General features: G+C 51.0%; 1 protein-coding gene across 4 annotated transcripts in view; it reads right to left on the bottom strand.

Moving 5' to 3' along the window:
- Positions 1 to 26,560, bottom strand: part of SIPA1L3 (signal induced proliferation associated 1 like 3) — a 109,107-nt gene extending 82,547 nt beyond the window's left edge. For 2 of the 4 annotated variants that reach the window (XM_077932355.1, XM_077932356.1), the window contains exon 1: positions 26,419 to 26,560. The gene's annotated coding sequence lies outside the window, so the exon portion shown is untranslated. Of the gene's footprint in view, positions 1 to 10,898; positions 11,143 to 26,418 lie in introns of those variants that run through there. The other 2 variants (XM_028741984.2, XM_077932354.1) reach the window with 2 other exon arrangements.
- Between the last annotated feature and the right edge of the window lie 426 nt (positions 26,561 to 26,986).

Raw genomic sequence — 26,986 nt, 5'->3', positions numbered from 1 at the left:
GAACCCACAGCAAGGCCCAAGGTCTTGCCAAAGCAGACAGAGCTCGCACCTCCAGCTTCACCTCTGCATATCTGCCTGCGCTGGGATCCTGCAGGCCTTACACCACCAGCCTCTTCCAGCCTCCCCCAACCTCACTACTGGCTGGGCCAAGACCTACCCCACAACTCAGTCCCTGGCCCACAGCAGACCCCACGAAAGGTGGGTCTGCACCAGCACACAGAACGTGCTGAAGGAAATAAATTAAGGTCTTATCTATATAATAAAGGTTCATAAATATAGTGACAGAAGTGCCTGGCGTGCTCTGGTCCATGGGGTCACGAAGAGTCGGACACGACTAAACAACTAAACAACAACAACAAAAAATATACCAGGCAAACACATGCATAGATATATAGGCCACACGTCTGAAGCTGCACAGGGGAGCAACCATGGAGCCATTTTGACTCCCAGCCTGACCAGGTGTTTTTTCTGCAAGGTCAAATGGAAGAGCCTCCCCATTGTCTTTTCCTTCACACAAATCCTGTCTTAAGGGTATGTCTGTGTATGAATAGGGTGAGCCTGTGACCTGGCTCAGGAACTAAGTATTTAGCATTACAAAAGACTGGCCAGGCTCCCCAGGGTATCCAATCAAGTGAGCATTAACAGGTAACCTGCCAGACAGGAGGTAAACAACCCACTCAGATTTCTGCTGTAGACCGCCTTTTCTGTGATGTAGGTATGATGTATCTGGGGTGGTGGTCTTGAGCTATACCCCCTCTGTGAAGTAGGTATGTTGTTTCTGGGGGTGGTCTTTGACTCCAAGGTGGGCAATTTAAAATATAAGGGCGGACACACCTTGGTTCTGGGTCCTCCTCCTTTCCCGTGTGTGAGGGGAGCACCCTGTTGCAACAGTTCAATAAAGATCAGGCTTACAAGCTGCTTTGCTTCTCAATATTCTCTGGTTGGCCTCTGTTTTCTTCCTCCGACCGATGGAGAACCTACAAAAGGACTCTATTAGGCCTCTCGTGTCCCCCATAAGGGAATAAGGGCAGATTTTCGTTTATTACAGTGCCTTGCAGGGTGAAGGAATCACACCAAGGGAGACCCTCGGACCCTCAAAAGCGGCACAGAAATGGGATGGAATTTAATTTGAGGATCCTGAGGAGGCAGCTGTTCCCTTGACTGTGCCTGGAAAGCAGGCAGGGCCCAGGGTGTATATGTGTGTCTGCCTCAGCACATTCCACCTTCGGCTGCCAAGACAAAGTCCCTGGCACGTGCGACGCTGTGTCCCCGCACCTAGGCGGCTCAGGTGCCACTTTGCCCTTGAAGTCCCTGGACTCAGCCCCTTCCTGCTGCCAGCAAGGGGCAAGCATCCCCTGCCAACGGCAGCATCGTTGCATGCCAACTTTTGAGGTCCATTAGTGTTTATACGTGTTTGGTTTCATTTGCTTTCGTTTCTGTTCCAAGGCAAAATGACTCACTCCAACGGGTATTGACAGGCTGGAAGGTGGGCAGAGGATGATGGAGGACCTGGAAGCCAAGCCTGACGAGGAACAGACGGAGAGAGGAAACGATGGCCATCTTCAAATATCTCAAGGGCTGTCCCCTGGAAGATGGAGAAAGCTTGCCAAAGGGGAGGACCCGATCCAAGGGATTCACATGGCAAGAAAAGATGTTCTGACTCAACATTAGGAAGAACTGGGAGCCACGCAAGGTGGCACCTTCCTTCCAGTGTTAGAAACAGAGATATGAAAGCTAGGAGCTAAACAGCACCCAAAACCTAGGTTATAGGTGCCGCCGCAAGGGAGTGTCTAGGCACACTTTTTTAAATAGCAAGAATACAAAGCTGAAAATGAATGAACTGCAGCTAAAAATCTTACGTTCGTTTTTCACATGGTCTAGTTCTCATCTGAGGACTGCAAAAAACAAAGCCATATTTCCTTTCTCTCACACACACACCCCTAATATTCTTATGAGTGTCCCTTCTCCAGTCTTCAGAGAGTGGCTGGAAGTCAGGAGGCAGAAAAAGGCCACTTTTACAGTGGTACCTATGGATGCGAACGGGATCCATTCTGGAGCCCCGTTCGCATCCTGAGTAGCATGTAACACACAACTGCGTGTGCGCAGGTAGTGTTTCGCTGCTTGTGCGCATGACGTCATTTTGAGCGTCTGCGCATGCGCGAGCAGCGAAACCCGGAAGTAACGCGTTCCGTTAATTCCGGGTCGCCGCGGAGCGTAACCTGAAAACGCTCAACCTGAAGCATATTTAACCCGAGGTATGACTGCAATCTGAAATCTTAGGCTCAGTATTGCACCCAGAGCTCAGAAACTGCTCGCGCGAACGAAATCCCGTCGCAAAATGCGCCTAGAACAATGGGAGTTTCGAACGGCTGCTTCCTTCGCCGGTGCTTCCCAGCTCCTCCCAGGAGTTGTGCCAGTATTTTTGTCTGCCTGAGATTTTCTGCATTCAGAAGCTTATCCCCTTTCGCTGGACTTTCGCCCCCTCCTTCCGCGGCCCCCACCCTGGGCCCGCAAGCCAGGCCCCAGCCTCCTCGGAGATGCCGTCCTCTGCTCCAAGACCACCTCCTACCAGTAGCTGCCTGGCTGTCGGCTGGAAGCGGCAGCAAAGGGAGGCAATTTAACAAATCTATGACTGGAGGGGAAGAGGCGGCGAGGGGAGCAGTTAATGAAGAGCGGTGGGAAACTGCAGGCAGGGCGGCCTGCCAGAAACATCCCCGACGCAAACTGGAGCAGGCATCAAAGATTTATGGGGGCATTAATATTTCATTACTAGGGAACGTGTGGCTCTTCGTGTACATGCGGCACACAAACCGGGAGTGGGGGGTGTTCCAGGATTTGAAAAGGCAAAGAATTACGCTGCTGCATCAAAAGAGGGGGGGGGGGGAGATTTGCTGGAGATATAAAAATCCCGCAGCCACCTCACAGGCAAAGCTTAATGTCTGCAAAAGGCAGCAAGGGAGGAAGGATGGGAGGAAGAGGAAGAGGAAGAGGAAGAGGAAGAGGAAGAAGAAGAAGAAGAAGAAGAAGAAGAAGAAGAAGAAGAAGAAGAAGAAGAAACAGGGAGGAGAGGAAGAAGGAAGAGGGCCAGATTTCCAAAGACAATTCCATCACTGGCTGGAAGCTTCCATTCATTGCATTGCCCCCATACAATACGATACGATACTCTTTATTGTCATTGTCCCATACAGAACAACGAAATTGGGGGGGGGGGGGGAATCTACATAAGACATTCAAAACCAACAAGCCTGCTATCCCAGCTATCCCAACCTAGTTAGCCCCCTAAAAACTCTGATACCCCACTTAAAAAATACAATATACTCCCATAGAGACTCCTTACACTGCATTTAAAACCAAAATCACATTTGGATAGAACCTGTTTCTCAGGCGGCTAGTCCTAGTCTTTATAACCCTGGACCTTCTTCCAGAAGGCAGAAGCTGAAAGAGATAATTTCCGGGATGTGCATTATCCTGCGCTATCTCTGCAGCTTTCTTATAGCACCTGGAAGCGTAGATTTGATCCAAGGTGGGAAGAGTGCACCCAATTATTCTCTCCGCAGTCTTTACAACCCTGGACAGAGTTGTTTTTTCCCTGGCCGTGCAGCTCCCAAACCACACACGCAGACCATAAGTTAATACACTCTCCACAGCACAATGGTAAAATGCCATCAACAGGTCCTTTGAGAGATTGTTTTTCTGGAGGATTCTCAGAAAATATAACCTCTGCTGTGCTCTCTTCATCAGGTCTTTGCTGTTTTCTCCTCAGGTTGAGCTCCTTGCAGGAGACGGCACCTTCTCAAAAAGCCATCTGCTTCTTTTCCGCTGGCCCAGCATGCAGCACGGGAGGGAGATGATCCTGCAAACAGGCTGCAGGGCATTTTACCTCGGCTCTTGTGAACGCCACACTCCCTCCCTACAGGGCACGGCTGAATTTCCCAGTGCTGGGGAGTCTTGCCACCTATGGACAACCTTGTAGGACTCTCAGCCGGCCTCCATCTCTGAGTCCCAGGTGCGGCTTTCAAGCGCAGCACAGCCACTGTCGGGTTGAGGGCCTCCCAGCAGCCCCCAGGCCGTCCTGGCATGGCAGTTTGAGGATAATAAATACCGGTAATAATAATAATAATAATAATAATAATAATAATAATAATAATTTTATTTATATCCCGCCCTCCCCAGCCGAAGCAGCTAACAACAATAAAAGTAACACAGCATTCTAAAATCAATTCAGAATCAAATTAATGGCAACCACTGGGCTAGAGTTCTATGAGGGTTACCAGAGGAGGGGGTCAGACTGTGCCTTGGCCAAAGGCCTGGTAGAACAGCTCTGTTTTGCAGGATACCAAGGAACCAACCAAGTGCCCTCCAGCTGTTGCTGGACTACAACTCCCATCAGCTGCAGTCAGCACAGGGCCAGGGATTATGTGAGCTGGAGTCCTACAGCAACCGGAAGATAGCAGTGTTCAAAATTGGCCAGGCCCCTGGGAGTGCAAAAAGGTGAAAGACTTCTGGGAAATGATATACAATGAATTGAAAAAGATGTTGAAATATACGTTCGTTAAAAAACCAGAAGCCTTTCTATTAGGAATGGTAGGAAACGAAATCAATAAGAGAGACTGTAAACTGTTTCAATATGCAGTGACTGCCGCCAGGATACTTCTGGCCCAAAGATGGAAACAGGAAGAAATTCCAACAGTGGAAGAATGGAGAAGGAAATTGACCGAATATGCAGAATTGGATAAATTAACTGGGAAGATTCGATACCAGAAAGACCAAAAGTTTATCGAGGACTGGGGAAAATTTTCAGAATATCTGAAAAATATATGTGATGCACAGACAACGCTTGTTGGTTTTGAAGAGACTCTGTGAAATAGTAAGAAATACTGCAAAAAAGAGAGTAAGAGGAAAAGGAGTGGGGAAAGGCAATATCATGTTTAGAAATGCGTCAATAAATAGAAATTTTTCGAAAGATTGACAGAGAAACTGAGGGAAGTCAAAAATTGAAGCATGAGTGTAAAATAATTTGTTGACTGTATAAAACTTGTTTGGAAAATGAATAAAAATTATTTTTTTAAAAAAACAAAAAACAAAATTGGCCAGGTCCCATTTTACACCTGGTTATTGGCCACTTGCAACCAAGTGAAGCTGCTTGGGCGCCAGGGTGGAGCCTGACATCTCCCCCATGTGGGGATCCTTGAATCGGGACTGTTTTCACACACTCAGACCCCTTCCTGTAGAATGCTATCCGTTATATTTCATCCGCACAATCGGAAGGATTTGCTTCTTCTGCGCAGCCTGAGCAAGAGAAGTCACCATTAAGAAAAAGAGGTCGGGGTAGGCAAAATATGCATGTGGACTGTCCCCGGATCAAGTGATTTTCCTCTTTCAGTTCTTAAAGCTCTTAACTTAGCTCAAGGTTATAATCTGAACTAGCCAGATGTTTAATGGAGAATCAATCACAGTCAGCCCATCAGGCAACTAGACATTTTGCTTTGGCAACTGAAACCTTGGTTTAAGGGAGCCGTTTGGCACCTAGCTTATATAACTGAGTTTCTAACACTGCTCCCCTCCCCAGCAAATCTTCAATAGTGGCCAAACAAGCAAGTGTTTGGCAGACAAGTGATATAGCGGATGGAGAGAAGTGGAGCTTCTCTGCCCTCAAAAGCTGGCCTTGAAGACTTCATCTCACAGATTCCTACTAAGCCTCAAGTAAACGATAAACTTTACAGCTGAGTAGCAAGGTGGCAGCGGGACACGGGTGGCGCTGTGGGTAAAACCTCAGTGCCTAGGACTTGCTGATCGTAAGGTCGGCGGTTCGAATCCCCGCGGCGGGGTGAGCTCCCGTCGTTCGGTCCCAGCTCCTGCCCACCTAGCAGTTCGAAAGCACCTTTAAGTGCAAGTAGATAAATAGGTACCGCTTTATAGCGGGAAGGTAACGGCGTTTCCGTGTGTGGCGCTGGTGCTGGCTCGCCAGCTGCAGCTTCGTCACGCTGGCCACATGACCCGGAAGTGTCTTCGGACGGCGCCGGCTCCCAGCCTCTTAAGCGAGATGAGCACACAACCCTAGAGTCGGACACAACTGGCCCGTATGGGCAGGGGTCCCTTTACCTTTACCTTTAGCAAGGTGGCAATTCAGCCTAAACCCAACACAATTACCGTATTTTTTGCTCTATAAGACTCACTTTTTCCCTCCTAAAAAGTAAGGGGAAATGTGTGTGTGTCTTATGGAGCGAATGCAGGCTGCGCAGCTATCCTAGAAGCCAGAACATCAAGAGGGATTGCTGCTTTCACTGTGTAGCGATCCCACTTGCTGTTCTGGCTTCTGAGATTCAGAATTCCCCCCCCCCCTTGTTTTCCTCCTCCAAAAACTAGGTGCGTCTTGTGGTCTGGTGCGTCTTATAGAGAGAAAAATACGGTATCAGTTCTGTTCAGTGGAACTGTTGCCCTGCTCTGAGACACTGCCAAAGACAAAGGACTTCCAAGCTCAGAAGCAGCTCTTGTGGGCACAGCACACCAACCTCCTTTGCAAAGAAGGCTATTTATTAAACCTGAGTTCTTTATCCAATTGCTCACTCACTCAAGGAATTATCGGTCGAGTTATTCCTTCCCTTGAGCACGTACCACAGAGAATCAAGTCTGGCTCTGATTCAGGGAGATTGGGGGGGGGGGGGGGGAAAGGATTGTGGAGAGCTCCAGAAGGGCCTCTCCAAATTGGGAGAGCAAGCAGCAAAAAGGCAAATGCAATTCAATGTAAACAAGGGCAAAAAGATCTGAATTTTGCACATACGCTCATGGGATCTGAGCTGGCTGTGACTGAAGAGGAATGAGGCCTTGGGGCAGGAGTGGCGAGCTTGAGGAAGACGTCAACCCCACGTGCAGAAGCCATGAAAAAGGCCAGTTCCATGATGGGGATCATTAGGAAACGGAACGAAGGTGAAGCTGTCCATTATCCATCGCTATGGCACAAACACCACTGCATAGAGTTCTGGCTGCCTCATCTGAAAAAGGGCACTGCAGAGCTTGGAAGAAGCTCAGAAAAGAGGCTACCAGAATGACCAAGGGGCTGGAGCAACTTCGCTCTGAGAAGAGGGCAGGATGTTTGGAGCTTTCTTGTTGAGAAAAAAGGTGAAAAAGAGGGGACATGACAAGAACCTGGAAGTCTGGGAAAGTGGAAAGAGAGAAAAAGATCCTAAGAAGGGGGTGTTAATATGTTTATCTGCTTGTTCACCTGATGTTGCAGTGATTTCAAGCCGTAAAAAAGGAGAGAGAACGCAGAAACCCATTGACCAAAGTGAGCCAGGATGGCGAAGAACAGCTTTCAGCAAATGTGCACTTGGGGGAAAAGGCAGTGGGGTCCCCCACAAAGCCTCAGTCCGGCAGAAAACTTCCTCTTGCCACAGCAGGCCAGCCCCTGCCCACAGTAAGCTCAGACCCTTCTTCCAGACAGACAGGCGGGCCATTGAGAAGCAGAAGCGTCCCATGGGGGCAGATTCCTCCAACTGTCACAACCCTGAGGGGGTGCCTTCCGACAAGGCAGGCATTGTATGAAGATAAGGGCCCATTGTGCCCACCCTGGCATCCCTGGGTAAAGGCTTCCTGCAGGCTTATTTTCATATCCGGCATAAAAATAAACTGCGCTCTTCCAGAAACAGAAAAGTTTCCTATTAAAATATTTCAGGAGAGTGCCATGAAAGATTTAAAGGGAGAGCTTCCAGGCCTAGAAGTTTAAAATTAGACCCCAGTAACTTTGGACGCTGTGTCGCGCGCTCCCAATTCCACGGAGAGCAGCTTGCCGGCCACTGAACCACCGTTGCAGGATGCCAGGTCTGCGGCAAGGTGAAGGCACTGCCACTGCCACCGTCTCAAGAGGCGTCCTTGTTTTGGGCTGGCAGGTGCAACCTCAGTCATCTAGACCACCCAGAGTAGCTGGGGCAAACCAGTCAGATGGGCAGCATATTATTATTATTATTATTATTATTATTATTATTATTATTATTACTACAGTGGACGCTCGAGTTGCGAACATGATCCGTGCGGGATGCACGTTCCCAACCCGCAGTGGCATGTGTGTGCACACGCGGGTTGCAATTTGGCGCCTCTACGCATGCATAAAGCGCAATTTAGCACTTTTGCGCATGCGCGACCCCCAAAACCCAGAAGTAACCCGTTCCGGTACTTCCAGGTTTCAGAGAGTCCGTAACCTGAAAAAACGCAACCTGAAGCATCTGTAACCGGAGGTATGACTGTATTATTATTCCAGTTACAGATAGGTAGCCGTGTTGGTCTGCCATAGTCAAAACAAAAAAAAAATCCTTCCAGTAGCACCTTAAAGACCAACTAAGTTAGTTCTTGGTATGAGCTTTCGTGTGCATGCACACTTCTTCAGATACACTGAAACAGAAGTTGCCAGATCCTTCTATATAGTGAGAAGGTGGGGAGGGGTATTACTCAGAAGGGTGGTGGGAACTCGTTAAGTGGTGGGACGACTCGTTAAGAGTCGTCAACAGGCTCATCACAGCTATCTGCCAATCATCCATTCCCACCACCCTTCTGAGTAATACCCCTCCCCACCTTCTCACTATATAGAAGGATCTGGCAACTTCTGTTTCAGTGTATCTGAAGAAGTGTGCATGCACACGAAAGCTCATACCAAGAACTAACTTAGTTGGTCTTTAAGGTGCTACTGGAAGGAATTTTTTTTGTATTATTATTATTATTATTAACACAAATGTGCAGAACCAGGCCTCTGGAGCTCCTGCAGATTCAAGGGACACAGATACAAAACAACACAAAAAGGGCACACGGTGAGATGGCAAAAAAAGGATGTCCACTTGTCAGGGATGCTTCAGCTGTCATTCATGTACTGTGGGGGGTTGGGCTAGATGACCCTATGGGGTCCCTTCCAACTCCACAATTCCAGGAAAAATCCTCAAAGAGAGTGGTTTTGCACACTGGAAGTACAATCCAACAACCTCTCTCCGTGGAATGGAGTTTAGTAATATTTGAGTTTAAAATATTTGACAAGTTAAGCATGCATTTTCTGCAAAGAAGCGCTCCAAGGACGGTGAGCAGCAGGAATCCAGCGACAAGCCGTGTGGAGGCTGCAGGGACCCAATCCTGCTTTATTGGGGTGGAGGGGAACCCAACGCAGCACAACCTGCACAGATCACCCAGACATTTTTAACCATCTTTTGTCTTCAACGCAAAGCCCAGAGCAGCTGGACTGAGCCCAGAAAATGTCCCGGCGACCCAACAGGCAGTTCCACATGCCAAGTTAGAGCGTGAGGGGGACCTCTGAAAGTGCACCCCCCCCCCCGATCTGAAGAGCAAATGCAATCCCAGCAGAGCAGCCCTGCAGAAGAGAAAAGCTTCTCTCACACACCCCACTCAGCTTCAAGCATCTGCATGCAGCCCCCACCACACGGCTGGCTGGGCTGCGCGAGAGAATGAGCAAAGCGGGCACACGGGCCCTCTCCTCCTGCCGCGGGAGTCCAAAGTCTCTGCAAAACAAACAGTCACAACCCACACACCTTCTGCCCTCCCAGCTAAGGACACCTTCAGATCACAAGCAAAATCCTCGGGGGAGACCCACTAGTTTTCCCAACACAACCACCAAACTGGCTATTCAGACACAGGCCTGAAAAGGCACCTGCTGCTGGGGGTTGCCCACTGCGGGAGCCAAGCCGCAGGCAACTGTCACCTGGCGCCATTTCCCTGTGTTACCTGAGCCAGGTGAGTCTGGGCAGGTGCTGGGCCTCTCTGCCTGGCTGCTGCAATGAGCTGGATGAGAGCCAAGGCACCGAAACTGAGCCCCAACCAAGTGGTGGCTTTAGAGGCAGGCAGGCAGGCAGGGCTCCGGTTCAGGAATTCAGCGATCAACTTCCTCTAGGTGGGACTGCGCTGCCCCCTCCTCAAGGAGCACAAACATCGCCTGGGAGAGCTTCTGGCAAGCTATGGCCACTCCTGGGCAGAGATAGCCTGGCCATGGTAGTCATAGGAGCCAACTCCTAGGGGCAGAGGGAGCTTCCCTCCTCCAATAAAAGATGTGAGGGGGCTGCCCCCCCCAGGTTAATGGGTTAAAAAAAAGAAGGTAAAGGGACCCCTGACCATTAGGTCCAGTCGTGGCCGACTCTGGGGTTGCGGCGCTCATCTCGCTTTATTGGCCGGCGTACAGCTTCCGGGTCATGTGGCCAGCAGGACTAAGCCGCTTCTGGAGAACCAGAGCAGCGCACGGAAACGCTGTTTACCTTCCTGCCGGAGCGGTACCTATTTATCTACTTGCACTTTGACGTGCTTTCGAACTACTAGGTTGGCAGGAGCAGGGACTGAGCAACGGGAGCTCCGTCGCGGGGATTCGAACCGCCATCCTTCTGATCGGCAAGTCCTAGGCTCTGTGGTTTAACCCACAGATAAGAGAAAGAGAGAGACAGCGTACTATGGGATCCACGCAATCCCAAAGGAACAGTACTAGCTGCCCTACTGCCAGGCTGCAGTTCCACATCCCATTTGCCCCTCCCCTGCAATGCGCAGCACAGGAACCCCACCAGTCACAGTAAGTCAGCCGGCCTGTAAATCCCTGGAAGTGCCACATCTGCGCAGATGAGCTGCAGGGGAGCAAGCAGTCATCGGATAAAACAAGAGGTAGCAGCAACTACAGCGGGAGCCTTGCAGCCTGCTCTGAGAAGCTGCCACAAAATCTGAGCCAACCCCCTGGATCAACCCCCACCCCACAGCAGGGCTACTCAGGAGCCAGCTGCAGGAAGCAGAGACTGGGCCTTCCAAAGGAAAAATCCTTGCAGCTTTCCTTTGTTGCGTTACACGGTTTTAAGCTTATTTTAACATAACCTGCTCAGCAAGGTAGAAAAGCAGTAGACAAAAATAGCTTCAATAAATAATCACAGCACCGTGCGGGTCTCCGATGAAGGGAGTCCTCAGGCTGCTAATCCAGATGTTTCAGCCCCTGATAGGAAGAGGGTGAATCATCCCAGCCACAATCCTTTCCCCACTGCCCTGGCAAAAACCATGAATGGGCCCTTTGGGTCAGCTGCCAAGGCCAGGGCAAGGGCATTCCTATGTTTACAGTCACCACCTTCCTCTTGCAGAAGCCGAGAGCTGGGGTGGGCTTCGGCTCAAGCAGCAGCTCCCAAGGAAAGCACAGATGCTGACTCACCTCCCTGAAGGCGGAGGACGCCTCTTGCTCGGGGAAAGAGGGCAAAAGATCGCGAGACCAAGCCCAGACCTCTTGAGCGCAAAGGTCGGCAACTAGATCGCTGCATCCCAGAAAGGAGCCGGCTGGGTTTTGGCCCCGGCAGCAAGGGATCCGCCTCCGCAAGTGGGTCGCGGGAAAACAGCAAGCAAGTGGGTCTCTCACAGCTAGCTAAACGCCAAGATGTCTGGGTGATCCTCAACAGGAGTTTTATGAATGGCCAACAGCCAACAACTTAATTCTATCACAGCCTGTGCTATCTGCCTTTCAGTCCCTCCTTCCGCCTGCCTCTCCAAACACCCACAGCTATAAAAACTCAGGATAAGATAAGACCCCTTGCAGCTGGCCGCCTGACAAAGTGGGACTCCCAAGAGCTGATATCATGGCAAAGGCGTTAGTTATGTCTTTAAGGTGCCCCACAAAATTGGTTGTCTTTGGAGACACATCGCGAGTTGCCATCTACTGAACAACTCTTCCCCCCTTCCGACCTGGAAGACACCTTTACAAGCTGGCAAACTTGCTTCCGCTCAATCACTGTTTTGGTTTTCTGAATGCAGAGGCAGCTGGAGGAAGGTGGGGACATAATGAAGATCTTCATTTATCTCAGCCAACACAAGGGAGTCCCAAGGTGCTGAGACGCAGCAGCAACTGGGCTCCTTCATGCGGCCGCTTGGTTTGCTGCCAAAAGGTTCCACAAGGCAACCTGAGCTTCTGCTGATACTGGACGTATTTTTTTGGGAAACACAGCAAGATCTTCACACACCACCAACCCAGCACCGACACTCCTTTAAATCAGAACAGGAAGTAGACATTTTTGAAAGTTTGACATCCATTTATTGAACACGGAAGCGAAGGAACTCCCGGGGAAAACATTCTTGGATAACGTACTTAGGAAAGACACCTGTCTGGAACTAGGGTGCTGTTTTTGCAATGCTACCACTTTCTCCTCATAGCCTTCCTTGATTTTTCTTTTCTTTATTGCTGTTGTTATTGCTTGTTGCGTATTAGAAACACAAATAAAAGCAATTACAAAAAAAGGATAATGATAATGATAACAACTTATTATTTATACCCTGCCCATCTGGCTGGGTTTCCCCAGCCACTCTGGGCGGCTTCCAACAAAGTACAGAGGTACCTCGGGTTAAGTACTTAATTCGTTCCGGAGGTCCGTTAGCCGAGTCTGTAACCTGAAGCGTATGTAAGCCGAGGTACCACTGTATTAAAATAGAGTGGTCTGTTAAAGATTAAAAGCTTCCCTCAACAGGGCTGCCTTCAGATGTCTTCTAAAAGTCTGGTAGTTGTTGTTCTCATTGACATCTGATGGGAGGACGTTCCACAGGGTGGGTGCCACTACTGAGAAGGCCCTCTGCCTGGTTCCCTGTAGCTTTGCTTCTCGCAGTGAGGGAACCGCCAGAAGGCCCTCAGCGCTGGACCTCAGTGATGGGGGTGGAAATGCTCCTTCAGATATACTGGACCGAGGCCATTTAGGGCTTTAAACAAATGCTCCTCCTCTGCTGCACAGACCGAAGTGCTGCTAAAAAGAAATCGCTGCTTGACTCTGGAAGGACGCAGAACCACTGATGTGCAGGGGAACCAGAAGGATCTAAGAGGAGCCTGCAGGATCAGGCCAGTAGCCCACCTAGTCCAGCATCCTGTTATCACAGTGGCCAACCAGATAGAAACATAGAACTGGAAGGGGACCCCAAGGGCCATCTAGCCCAACCCCTTGCAATGCAGGAATCACCAACTAAAGCAGAGGGCCATTTTCACAGATGCCCGTGGGAAACCTGCAAACAGAACCAGAGTGCCAAGAACGCTCTCCTCTCCCGATGGGGCAATCTGGCAGTTGCTCTAAAGGAACCAGACGTTCAGCGCCTTGGGGACTTTGGACCAACTCCTCTTGCACGCTGCCTCTGCTGGGGAAGGATCTGGCCTGCCCTCCCCAATGCAAACAAGCTAGATGCAAAAGGGCAACTTCTCTGAGTCTTGAAGCGTACGAGGCAGCAGCGTTCGCTTTGCAGAGAAGGCAGCCTGGCAGACAAGCCCCCAAATGTTGCACCCTTACCAAAAGAGACCCCAGAGGAGCAAGAGGGTCCTCTGCTGTGGTCCCCTGCACATGAGTGGTTCTGAGAATGTCGCTTGTGAAATGGTCCCCAGCAAGCGTCCCAAGGGCGATGGCAGGTTTCGAGCCAGGAACTGACAGCAAGCTTTGCCCTCTCCTGAGCAGTCCACAAGGAATTGGCTGGTAGGCTTCTCAGAGGAAGCCAGGTAGTCTCAGCACCCAGGGCAGGCCCATTTGACACAAAGGAATGACCCCCAGCACACGACCCACTTCTTAGAGAAGGCTGAGGGGCCCCACCAGCAGCCAGCCAGGAAGATGTCCTTGCTAGTGGACTTTCCTACAAAAAAAACAAACCATCGCTGTTGCTCTCTGTGCCGTCACTCACGGCTACTTCAAACACGACCAGTTTCCCACATAGAAGCATGGGGGGGTTGTATCCATCTGAGTTCTTTCCATTAAAATTAATGGACCTAAACTAGCCACATGCATTCATTTCCATGGGTCTAGTCCGAGAATGTTATTAGTGCTGGACGCAAGCCACTGTCTGTGGAGGGCTTGGAAAAAGAACAATTGCTTTGAAGGACTGGACGTGTGTGTAATTGGAGAGTCCTCAGGACAACCTTTTTACAAGCAGAAAATTATTTTCATTTCTGCCAAGTGAGAGGCCATTCTGACATGGTCCAGTGCGTGGGGCTCTGTCCTGCCTCCAGAAACACGGGCCGCTTCACGTGCTCTCTCTCGCACAGCATTTTCCGCAACGGAAGAGCCTTCCTGATGGAGCTGCAGGTCATCTGGTCCTCAGCATTATAATAATAATAGTAATTTATTATTTATACCCAGCCCCTCTGGGCGGCTTCCCGCAAAATATTAAAATTCTTTCAGCACCGGGGGAAAAAACATTTTCTGTCACTACAAGGAAGCGCAAAACTATTTTGCCACCTGGTTTCCTCAGCCCATCTATCTCCCAATGCCTCAGACACCCTTCCACCCACATTAAAAAAAAACCAGATATAGTTCTTATTGAGAAAAACAAAACATGAAAACCACAAGCATAGCAGTTCACCAGTTACAAGCTGCATGTCTAGTGACACAACAGCTTACAAAAAGATCTTTATTTCACTCTTTCAAAAGGCAAAGTGACGCAAGCTCTGCCTTCAAGTGCAACACCTGTCAGATATATCAGCGAGGCCCCAAACGGCAACTTAAACCTAGGTTGCAGTCGCCACAATAGAATGTTGATTCGCCAGGGGGTTGGACTAGAACTAGATGACTCTCAGGGTCCCTTCCAACACTACAATTCTGTGATCTCCTCTACATTGCTTGACTGTAGCTTGCTCTTAAAACAAGGTTGAAATGGAAATGGTATTACCGGTAACTATGGACTACAGTGCCTGCCAACCTAGCAGTTCGAATGCACCCCCGGGTGCAAGTAGATAAATAGGGACTGCTTACCAGCGGGAAGGTAAACGGCGTTTCCGTGTGCTGCGCTGGCTCGCCAGATGCAGCTTTGCCACACTGGCCACGTGACCCGGAAGTGTCTGCGGACAGCGCTGGCTCCCGGCCTCTAGAGTGAGATGGGCGCACAACCCTAGAGTCTGTCAAGACTGGTCCGTACGGGCAGGGGTACCTTTACCTTTACCTTTATGGACTACAGTGGTACCTTGGGTTAACTACTGTACTTAATTTGTTCTGGAGGTCTGTACTTAACCTGAAGAACCACTTTAGCTAATGGGGCCTCCTGCTGCTGCTGCGCCGCCGGAGCACGATTTCTGTTCTCATCCTGAAGCAAAGTTCTTAACCTGAAGCACTATTTCTGGGTTAGCGGAGTCTGTACCTGAAGCGTATGTAACCTGAGGTACCACTGTACTGGATTCAATGGGGCTTAATCCCAGGAAAGTAGAAGTGAGCTTAGCTGAACTGAGTGGGGCTTACTCATGCATAGAATTGCAGTTGGCTCTCTGAGTGGGGAAGGAGATGCAACTTGACTAGTAAATTACATGAATTCCTCTTAAACTTGTAGAAAACAGATTATATTGTTAATCGTATGCAAGTTTAATTAGTACTTTTACTAAATCTTCTCTTGTAAATTTTAAATTTGCCCCTAAAACTGCATAGTACCTTAATATATTCTACAGAAATCTTTAATGGTTTAGTTGAAGCATGCTATCATTGAGTTAATTTTCATATAATGACATGCATCAAATTTAGGGGTTTTTTTGGTTGCTGTTCAATATGTTCCCAGATTGTTTGCATTCACTATGACTCATCACTGTATTTTATATTGTCCTGGACCTGAATACCACCATTTGGTATTCAAGCCCCAAACCAAAGTCCTGATTGGATGCATTTTGGCTTGCCTGCTGATGAAAGTGATTATTCCATCAGTACGTGGTGATTTAGACAGCTAACTTAGTAGCAGTTGCCAGGACATCACCACGTTCGCCTCTACGTAGCTCCATCTTATTTCAGATATCAGTATATCGTGGTGTTTAGCTGGCGATATATCACGAAGTTGAAAACCAGGTATCTCCCAGCGCTAGCCATAAGGCTAAGAAGTTGACAAAATACAGTGGTGCCCCGCAAGACAAATGCCTCGCAAGATGGAAAACCCGCTAGACGAAAGGGTTTTCCGTTTTGGACGTGCTTCGCAAAACGAATTTCCTATGGGCTTGCTTCACAAGACGAAAATGTCTTGCGAGTTCCTGCAGGGTTTTTTCCCTCCCCCCCTTTTCCCCAAGCCGCTAAGCCGCTTATCAGCTGATCCGCTAAGCCGCTTATCAGCTGATCCGCTAAGCCGCTTATCAGCTGATCTGCTAAGCCGCTTATCAGCTGATCTGCTAAGCCGCTTAACAGCTGATCCGCTAAGCCGCTTAACAGCTGTTCGCTAAGCCCGCTAAGCCGCTAATAGCGCTAATCTGCTAATGGGCTTGCTTCGCAAGACGAAAAAACCACAAGACGAAGAGACTCGCGGAACGGATTCTTTTCGTCTTGCGAGGCACCACTGTAAGGCCTCTTTAGTGGTGGCAAAAGTCAAGTAATCCTCATCAGCATGGAATGATTCTGCCATTTGCTTTCTTGTTCTGCTGGGCAAAAGTGAAGCAGGTGCAAATGCCCAGATGGTGACATGGAGCCAGAGAACAGCCCCCAGCCAACAGAGTCACCCGGGAGAGGCGGCCTCCCAGGCTGTAGGTTTACAGTCTGTTCCCATGCAACACCTGATGGGATGCAAGATAGAGAAGTGGGTTTCACCTGCCGGCCTCAAAAAGAAGCTGGCTTCCCTCATCTCTCCCTCTCCAACCTCTGCTTAAAAACCTCCAAGGAAGAAGAGTCCACCAACGGAGTCCCTTCCACTGTTGAACAGCTCTCGCTGTCAGAAGATAATTCCTGATGTTTAGTCAAAACTTCCGTTCTGGTAACTTGAAGCCATTGTTTTGGTCCTCGCCTCCCGAGGAGGAGTAAACAAGCTTACTTCATCTTCCGTGGGACAGTCCTTGAGATATTTGAAGGTGGCTCATATCTCCTCTCAGTCTCCTCTTCTCCAGACGAAACATATCCAACTCCTTCAACCGTTCCTCATAAGGCTTCGTCTCCAGACCCTTGATCATCTTGGTCACCCTTCTCTGCACACAATCCAGCTTGTCAACATCCTTCTTAAACTGTGGAGCCCAGAACTGGATACAGTATTCCAGGTGTGGTCTGACCAAGGCAGAAGAAAGTGGGACTATGATTTCCCTTTATCCGAACACTAGACTTCTGTTGATGTTTCTTAGAATAGAAATAGTGGTCCGTTCCCCCCCCCCCGCTGCATCACATGGTTGACTCATGTTAAGTTTGTGGTCTCCTAAGAACCCTCGATCCTTTTCACACGTACAGTACTACTGGCAAACCAGCTGTCCCCCATCTTATATCGGCGCAGCAATTCTTCCTTACATTTGTCCCTATTGCAATTCATTTTGTTAGTTTGGGCCCCTTGTTCAAGTTGTTTTAAGGACATTGAACAGCAACGGGCCCAGGACAGAACCCTGCGGCACCCCATTTGTCTCTTTTTCCCAGGATGACGAGGAACCATTAATGAGTACTCTTTGGGTTCAATCAGTCAACCAGCTACAAATCCACCTAACAGTTACCTTGTCTAGCCCACATTTTACAAGCTTCTTCGCAAGAATATCATGGGGGAATTTATCAAAAGCCTTACTAAAATCAAGATACACTATGTTCACAGCATTCCCCTGATCCACCAAGCTTGCAACTCTATCGGGAAAAGAAACTAGATTCATCTGACATGACTTGTTTTTGAGAAAACTATGCTGGATCTTAATCACAGCATCATTTTCTAAATGCTCAAACCGATCTTTCTAGGACCTTTCCTGGTATCAGTGTTGAGCTGACTGCTTGGTTGTTATCTGCCCCCCCCCCCTCACCATCTGCCCACCTCCAATCTGTAGGGACCTCACCTGTTCTCGAAGAACTCTCGAAGAATGATAGAGTCTCTGAGATTAGATATGCAAGCTCCTTTAGTATCCTTGGGTGCAGCTCATCAAACTCTGGAGATTTCATTTAAAGTAGCTAGGTGTTTCCTTACTACCTCTTTTCCTATCTTGGGCTGCAGCTCCCTCCTTACATCACTGATTCTGTTATCACCAGGTTGGGCATCACGTTCCTTTTGGGTGAAGACAGAGGCAAAGTAGGTGTTGAGGAGTTCCGCTTTCTCCGGGTAGCATTTCTTTGTCTTCTCCGTGCAGAGGAACTGCTACTTGCATGTTCTCCCTCTTGCTTCAAACACAGCTGAACAAATCTTTGGTTATTATTTTTAACCTCTCTTGCAAGCCTGAGCTCATTCTGAGCTTTGACCTGCTTGTTGTTCTCCCTGCAACTATTGCCTACTTGTTTATACTCTTTATTTGTGATTTCCCTTTTCTTCCCTTTCTTATACATGCCCTTCTTAAATCTCAGATCACCTGTAAGCTCCTTATGCAGCCTTACTGGTTTCTTTAGATCCTCTTTTCTTTGTGGTTGAAATTGTCTATGTTTTGTGTCTTCAATATTTCACCTTCAAGAAACTCCCATCCAACTTGGACCCCCTTCTCTCTAAGTATTTCTGACCATGGGATCTCACCCAGTAGTTCCTTAAGCTTTTTGAAATTGGCTTTCTTTGAAAACAAAGAGGACATGATCACTTCCTCCCAAGGTTTCCCGTTCCAACCTGTTTCAATAATTTGGGGACAGCAGCTCTAGAACTAGGTGAGTTTTGGGGGCTTGAGAAGCTGGAAGCTTAACTCAGAAGCCCAATCCTGCGCCAGGCTAATTTTCAGGGATCGAAAGAGACCCACTTTGCTAAAGGTCACATGGGAAAGCTCCCAGGAGAGATTTGCCTTCACAGGAATGGAGGTCCTGGGAGAAGGAATTGGCAGAAGCTCTCTCTCTGCTATTAAACAACCTTGTTCCTGCAGCCTGCCATTTAATTAAGATCTACTTATCTTCAGCACGAGAGAGATTGCTTGCTACATTCCTGGAACTCACCATCGCAGGCTGCCTGCTAATGTGGACGTTGGCGGACGCCTTCCCACTGGCAGAATACCAATCAAAGACAAGCAAGCTGAGCCTCAGTCCCTCCTGCATCCGACAACAATTGATTGTCGGATGCAGGAAGGGCTTGGAATGGAGGGGAATTGCCAAGGCCCTCGGAATGAAACCCAACTGCTGAAGCCAAAATCCAGTCTGCAGAACGGGGCGCCTTTTGCCACTCACTGCCACCAAGCAGATCTGGATACTGCCAGGCAAACTGGAAAGGAGAACCTTCACCAAGGGCCTCACAGCCTAGAAGGGCCAGGAAGGAGGAAATGGGACTGGGTATAAACTCTGTTTCCAGGCCCCAAACCAGGGCATCACCCACCAAGGAAGATTCCCCAAGATACACTGAGCTCTGTGGCTTTAAGAGACCAACATGTCCTTGTGCAATAGAAACACAGGAAGCAAAGTACCGTATTTTTTGCTCTATAAGACTCACTTTTCCCCTCCTAAAAAGTAAGGGGAAATGTGTGTGCATCTTATGGAGCGAATGCAGGCTGCGCAGCTATCCCAGAAGCCAGAACAGCAAGAGGGATCGCCGCTTTCGCTGCGCAGCGATCCCTCTTGCTGTTCTGGCTTCTGAGATTCAGAATATTTTTTTTCTTGTTTCCCTCCTCCAAAAACTAGGTGCGTCTTGTGGTCTGGTGCGTCTTATAGAGCAAAAAATACGGTAAAACTAATGGTCCATTTGCCTCAGTACTGTCTACACGGACTGGCAGCAGTGGCTCTCCAGGGTTTCAGCCGCAGGAGTCTCTTCCAGCCCCGCCTGGAAATGCCATTGGGGATGGAGCCCGGGACCTTCTGAGCGCAAGGCAAGTGGCCCCCCACCACTGAGCTACGGTGGTCCTTCCCCAACAGAGAGGCACAGCACAAACAGTTGTGATTAACAGGAGTCAATCAAAGGGCTGTGATTCGAAGTTCAAGCGCCTGCTTTTGGGAAAGCTAGCACCAACCCCCCATGAGCTGACAGGGAAAAGAGAAAGCTTTGCTAAGGGGGGCGTTGACGCCAGATCTTTTGTGGGTGGCTTACAGATTGATGGGCCACAGCTGAGTGGCAGAGCTCTCAAACGCAGAGGAAAGTGGGGGAAGGAACACTCTGTAAGGCATCAATCGCAGGGGGCAGGAATGAAAGAAATCTGATGGGGGGGGAGAGAGAAAATTCAGCAGGACACGAGTTTTAAAGTCTCTCTTCTTCTGCTCAAACCCCCCAGATCCCCACACAGAAAAACTAACCACGCATCCTGTGAGCTCAACTGCAGCATGCCTCCAGAGAAGATTTCCGCCGCGAACAGAAGGTGGAATTTGCAAGAACCAAGAGTCCAAGTTGAAAACAGCTTGTGAAGCTCTTGGAAACAGAGGTAGCCGTGCCAGAGCGCCGGCACCCTGAAGCTCACGTCTCCACTGGAAGCCCCCTGCAATCCTCTGCAGGGCAACCGGAGCTTCGGTTTGACAGGGAAAAGCATCCCACAAGCGACCTTAAAGACTTAATTAATTAATTATTATTATTATTATTATTACATTTTATTTATACCCCGCCCTCGCTAGCCAAGACCAGGCTCAGGGTGGCTAACACCAGTATAAAACAATTGATTGAAATACAACTTAATAACAAGATTAAAATACAACATTAAAATGCAGCCTCATTTCAATGGAAGCTCAAATCAAAAACTTTTTTGGGGGGATGAAAACGTAAAGTCTTCACCAAGGCCAACTATCCAGACTGGTCCTGCGTGGGCCAGAAAAGCCAGGGAAGTCCCCAAATAGCAGTTCCATCACAGAAGGAGAAAGGGAAAAGGAAAGAGGGGAAGGGGATCAAATTGATTCCAAGCCAAAGGCCTGGCGGAACAACTCTGTCTTATAGGCCTTGCGGGAAGAAATCAGATCCTGCAGGGCGTTCCACCAGGCCAGAGCCAGTGTTGAAAAGGCCCTGGCTCAGGTTGAGGTTAATCTGACTTCCTTAGGGCCCGGAACCTCTAGGGTGTTACTATTTATGGGCCTTAAGGTCCTCCGTGGGGCATACCAGGAGAGGCGGTCCCGCAGATACAAGGGTCCTAGGCTGTGAAGACTTGCAGATTTATGTCGTGGTCAATGGCTTCGAATGTAGCGGTGGCACGGAGGCAAGAAGGACCTGACTGGCGAGCCCTGCTCATGTCTGCTCAAGAAGACAGCAAAACTGAAGGCAGACTCTATTTCCACCATTCTACCTTAAACAGGTTAAAGGGGGCGGGGGAGACAAAACATAGATGCAAGAGGGTGTTATTTTTTCAGTAAATCCAGACTTTCATCCAGGTAAGGATCCTGCCTTGGAAACTACCCTCAGAGGTCCTTTTGACAAGCGAGTTCAGCAGCAGGGAGTCAATACGGATTAGCCTGCAGCAGCTCCCACCCGATCTGGGAACTGCTGAGATGTAACCTCTGCACAGGTTCCCCTTCCTCCCTACAGAAGTGAATACTGTGAGTAAGTCCCTTCTCTGTCGGGAGAAAGGCAGATTTCCAGTTTTCGGAATTAGCCGGGTGCCAGTCGCATTTTGAGAGTGGCAGCCGGCCTTTTGTGACAGAACGGAGATGTCCAGGCGCCAGCCACCCTTGGCACCTGACTTAGCACCTCCACCTGCCTGGTCTGCCAAGGCACAGCGGCAGCAAAAGGCTTGTCTGCCGTGTGAATCAGGTGTTTGCAGGGTAGCGCGCTAGCAAAAGACACATCTTTTGCTGCCATGCTACCCTCCAGACACCGATTCACCCACAGCAATTATAGTATTATTATTATTATTATTATTATTATTATTATTATTATTATTATTATGCTGCGGGGCTGCCTAGCCATTTTGTTTTGGCACCCACAACCTAGGTCCCAGCAGCCACATGGCTCCTAGCATTCCATTCCCATTTTCTAACACTGGGAGTCTCACCCATCCTGACAGGCCTTGCATAGCAGACCCTCACTATAGGGAGGGTGAAGCCCGCAAGGGACCCTCAAGGCAAGGCGTGCACAGGGATTCTCACTGAATTGCCCCCGTATTCCTCTACACATCAATATCCTTTTTGCCCTTTCTGGCCTCTTTCTGCTGCCTTTTCTTCTATACCTCTTTTAACTCTAAGTTCAAGCCTCTCCCGTGCTTTACTTGCACATGAAGCGAACTGGGAGGCGGCTGTCCAGCCCACTCTCGCATTTCAGCTCCCTGGCAGTGGAGTGAAGTGGGTGGAGGCAGCCCACATGCCCAGGCTGTTCCTGGCAGCAGTGTCTGCACAAGAGAATGGCCCAATGGATGGTTGCCCCAAGGGTTGTGCGTGTCTGTCTCACTCAGTGGGGCAAGGGCAGCCAGGGGATCCATGCACGACAAAGGTTTCACTTTATTAAGGCTCCTGTTGCAAGCACAGTCCCCTGCCTTGCTCCCGATCCAGAAGGGATCCAGAAGAGCCCCAGAACCCTGAGGGTCCAATCCCATTTCACTAGGTCCCCATTCTACAACCCCTCCTCAGAATAATGAAGGCACCTCGCCAGGGGCAGCAGCCCATATGGGTGGGTCTCAAACCCCGCAACTTCTAGGAGAGTTTATCGCAGTCGCTGGGGGGTCACAGCAGGAGCACACAGCAACCATGCAAACATATGGCAAAAGATTAAGAAATGCATCCCCACATGCAAGCTTCCTGGGTCTGAGAAAGTGGAAGATACCTGGACCACTGTATGCACTGAGACAGTAATGTTTTGGGAATTGCAAGTGGGCTTCCCAGGACAGGCATATGGTGGCCCCTGTGAGAACAGGATGCTGCACTAGATGGGCCCCCTGGGCCTGATCTGGCAAGGGCTCTTCTTATGTTCTTAATAGGACGGAAGCAAGAGGTCTTCTCCCAATAAAGGTAAAGGTACCCCTGCCCGTACGGGCCAGTCTTGCCAGACTCTAGGGTTGTGCGCTCATCTCACTCTATAGGCCGGGAGCCAGCGCTGTCCGCAGACACTTCTGGGTCACGTGGCCAGCGTGACAAGCTGCATCTGGCGAGCCAGCGCAGCACACGGAACACCGTTTACCTTCCCGCTGGTAAGTGGTCCCTATTTATCTACTTGCTCCCGGAGGTGCTTTCGAACTGCTAGGTTGGCAGGCACTGGGACCGAACGACGGGAGCGCACTCCGCTGCGGGGATTCGAACCGCCGACCATGCGATCAGCAAGTCCTAGGCGCTGAGGTTTTACCCACAGCGCCACCCGCGTCCCCTCTTCTCCCAATGCATCCCCACAAAAAAGGGAAAGCATGGAGGTGGTGTCTCTCACACCAGAGAAGGGGAAGTGTGACTACCCCGCACAAAAGAAATATTTTGGGGAGAATTCACTGATTTCTAACCCTGTCTCCCGTGAACCATTTTGGCTATAAAATTGGGAGTTTGATCCCAGGCAGCCAAGGGGCAGCCGTGTGCAGATTAGAGGCAGGATTCAGGCAATGCATTAAGACTTCCGAGCTACAGACAATCCCTCACAGCCCATAACTGCCGCCCTGCACCTTCCGCCCATTTCACTTTCAGGTGCCTGCAGCAGGAATGTTTGGGAGGCAAACACTGCAGGGGAGTGGCTGTTTGCTTAAGGACAGCTACCCCTGCCTGGAGAGTCTTTGTGTACCTTTAGAACAAACAGAAACTCTCCCATTTGGACTCTCTGGCTTTGTTCCTCTTAAAGGCAGGCTGATGCTGACCCAAGCCTGGGAGCACACCTCACTCTCAACAAGTGCTAACTTTAGGCCTTGGCGACAGGAAGGCATCCGAATTCTCCCCACGCTTCTGAGCCGAGCTGGACAACCATTTCCGACACTTGGGCACACCTGTGTGTTTGTCCTGCTGGACTTGCACCTATTGAACACGCGGGAAACCATATTTTAAGTCTATGGAACTGGACACCGCAGACGACACAGCAAACGTTTCAGCAGCCAGTTTTGCACCGGTCCCCATTCATGCCAACCCTCTAGCCTTTTCCCCACTGCACCTGAAAGTCTAAATTGTAGGGGTGATACGCAACTGACCTTGCCAGGTGAAAGAGGTGCAGATAAGGAGGGTTTTTTGGTTGCTTTCAGCCCAGTGATTCTGGAAGTTCCCTAACAAAGGCAGCAGCAGAGGAAGCCGGCACCTGGCCTAGCCTGCCACTACTAAGGTCCAGGTCTGGGCAACAGACACGGTCCCAGGCCTCACTGTGAGAGCAGGGTGCTGGCTAGATGGGCCCTCTTTGGCCTGACCCAAGGACCCTCTCTGGGTCTTCTTAAGGACTTAGAGGACACCTGCTTGCTCCAGCTGCATGCAACACACACCTGCAAGACTCACATGCCAAACACGGAGTTGTTCACATGCCCATCACCACAGCATGTACAGGCCACCACCACAGACCAAGCACACAGCCAACCCCCAGTCTCCTCTCCCACATAGACACAGAAGCTGCCATCCCAGGATTTCAAAGACTAAAACTATCCCCGCACTTGCTCTCTTCTGGTGCACTATTTCCAGGCCCTTATCAGACCCCTGTTTATTTGCCTCCCTTCCCTGGTAAACAATCCCAATCTTCCCAGACACTCCCAGGATTTTCTGCAGCCCCTTCTAAGAGCCACTTTCCTCCCCGGCACCCAGACAAACAATAGGGGGGTTATTAAGTCGGTGTCTGACAGTACCCTGCCCCTAATGCTACAAATCCCCCTGCTCTCGGCTGCTGCCTCCGCCTCCTGGTGCAGCTGTTCCTTGCAGAGAGTATAATGGAGCCAATACCTTCAGGCAAAGCAAGCAAGTTTAACCCCCCCCCTTAAATGTCATTTTTGTCTGTTTGGATTCCATTTTTCCGATTCAGCTTCTCTGGCGACACATTGACCCTTTGACTGGAGATCCACCCCACAGAGAAAACCCAGAGCTGTTTGTAAAGAGGGGGGTGGGGGGTGGGAATCACCTAGGCAGTCCAAACAGCCTCAGCCCCAAAGTTCACACGGCTAATGCCATCTGGAAATCAGTGTCATGTTTTGGCAGGTCAGCACAAGCGAGATTAGGAAGAGGGCCCGCTGCATTCCTCACTAAATCTCTCTCACAGCACATCAAACTCTGTCCCCTTTGTAGTCACCAGTCTACCGACATTATGATAAAGCCCGGCCAAAGTCACCATGGAGGGAGACTTCATGCCAAGTTCGGGGCTGGAGCAGAACAACTGCTGTTCCTCTGGCAGCCAGAGAGCCACCCAACTTCCTGGAAGGAAAGCGTGCACCTTGGCCAGGCGGATGCTAGACAGGAGACCTGGCAGGCTTCACCCATGCCTCCAGTGCAACACTAACCAAACTGCACCCCTTTGCCAGGAGGGGAAGAGAAAAAATGTCAGCATGAGAAGAGAGAATTACACAACTTAGCCCTCCTCTTCAAAGATGGGTGTTGGGAGAGCAAAGGCAAGCATCTCCCCCTATGCCAACTGGTGCCCCACGGTACAGATTGGAGAGATGGCAAACAAAACCCAAACTGGAAATTGAGGCTCCCACCCCCCCTCCACCAATCATGTTTTCTCAGGCAGCACCAGACCCGGCCTGAATAGGCGATTGTCTGCAAAATTAGGTCAGGAAAGCCCTGCAGAGGCTCCCACTGGGGAGAAGCTCGAGCTGCTGCACCAGATCCCACATTTCGCAGTTGCTGGGGGCGGGAGAGAGAGGAGAGCTCACGGAGCCAGGCACTCAGCCCACGAGTACAAAGCTGCCCGGAGTTGGCGGGTCTTTGGGTGGGAGAAACGGGGCAGATGCAAAGTCAGCAAGGCAGATGGACAAACAGCTTGCGGGGCTGAGCAATTGATGGGAATGGCGCAGGCATTGGGGGGGGGGGGGAGACGGGGGGCGCAACTCCGAAGCTCTCCTTGGGGGGTGGCTTCGCTTTCGCCCCGGGACACGAGGAAAACCCTTCCCTTGAGAGAAAGAGCGGGCCGTGCAGGCGCTCAGGGAAGCCCTGCTTCAGTTGCGATCCTTGCATTGCAGGGGGCTGGACTAGATGGCCCTTGGGGGTCCCTTCCCAACCCGAAGCCCCCGAAGAGGGTCCGGGCGTGTTTCCTGCCCGCTGAAGGAGCCGCCCGGCGCCTCGCCCCCTCCCTCCACGGACCGCCCCTTCCGTTCCCCCGGAGCCACGCGCGCGTCCTCCTCGCTCCCCCCCCCGCCCCGGTGGAAACGGGGAGCGAGGAGAAGCCCTCCCGCGCGGGGGCCGCCGGGAAGCGTAGTCCCGCCCGCGCCGCCGTCCCTGAGGGGCACGAGCGAGCGGACTACGGCTCCCAGGAGGCCCCGCGCGGCCCCCCCCCCACTGTGTTCGTGCGGCGAGGCGGGAGCGGGGACCGGAGCGGCGGGAATGGGGGGCGACGAAGAGGAGGAAGAGGCGGCTCTGAGGGAGAGAAGGCGCCGGGGCTGAGGGGAGACGAGTCCCGGAGGCGGCGGAGCAGTCGAGGGAGAGAGCGGAGGGCAGTCGCGGCAGGTCCCTTCGCCTTTCCCCGCGTGTGTGTCCCCCCCCGTCCCCAGGGGGCGAATGGCGGCGCCCAACGGTCGCTCTGGGACGAGGCTGACGAGGCGCGCGCGGAGGGAGGGGGGGTCGAGCGGAGGCGCGGACTCACCTGGCGGATGAGGGGGGGGGAGCGCGAGGCGCCGCCGCGAAGGATTCAGCTGCTCTGGCCGGGCTCGGCCGCGCTCACTCACTCGCTCGCCCAGGGGAGGGCGGGGCCACGGGAGGAAGCTCCGCCCCCTCGCCTCGCCTCTTCGCGCCGCTCGAGGGGGCCGGAGGCGGAGCCAGAGCGGAAGCCCCGCCTTTTCCTCGCCTAGTGGGTGTCGGAGGAGGAAGCGCGAGCGGAAGAGGGGGAGGAGCCGTAAAGTGGAAGCCCCGCCCTCCCGCCGCCGGAGTTCGGGCCGGGTTTGCTCGCTCAGGGGGAGAGGGCGGCGCCGCCGCGGGAAGCTCCGCCCCTCGGCTTGAGGGGCGGCCGCGCGTCTTAAAGGCGCAGGGCTCCTCTGAAGGCGAGAAGGCGAGCCTCGTGGGGCGGGAAGCGTGGGGTGGCAGGAATGGCCCTGGCTCGCCTTCTCCTCCGTGCTGCGGGGGATCCGAGGGAGAGGCTGCCCCTGACCATGTGCAGAGTTCCTTCTGCGGCCGCAGCCCCTCTGCTAGGCTTCCCCGGGAAAGACTCGCATCCC

The sequence above is a fragment of the Podarcis muralis genome, chromosome 7, assembly GCF_964188315.1.
Source record: "Podarcis muralis chromosome 7, rPodMur119.hap1.1, whole genome shotgun sequence".
Lineage (NCBI taxonomy): Eukaryota > Metazoa > Chordata > Lepidosauria > Squamata > Lacertidae > Podarcis > Podarcis muralis.
The sequence above is the reverse complement of the archived record's forward strand: the minus strand, read 5'-3'. Positions and strand labels throughout refer to the sequence as shown.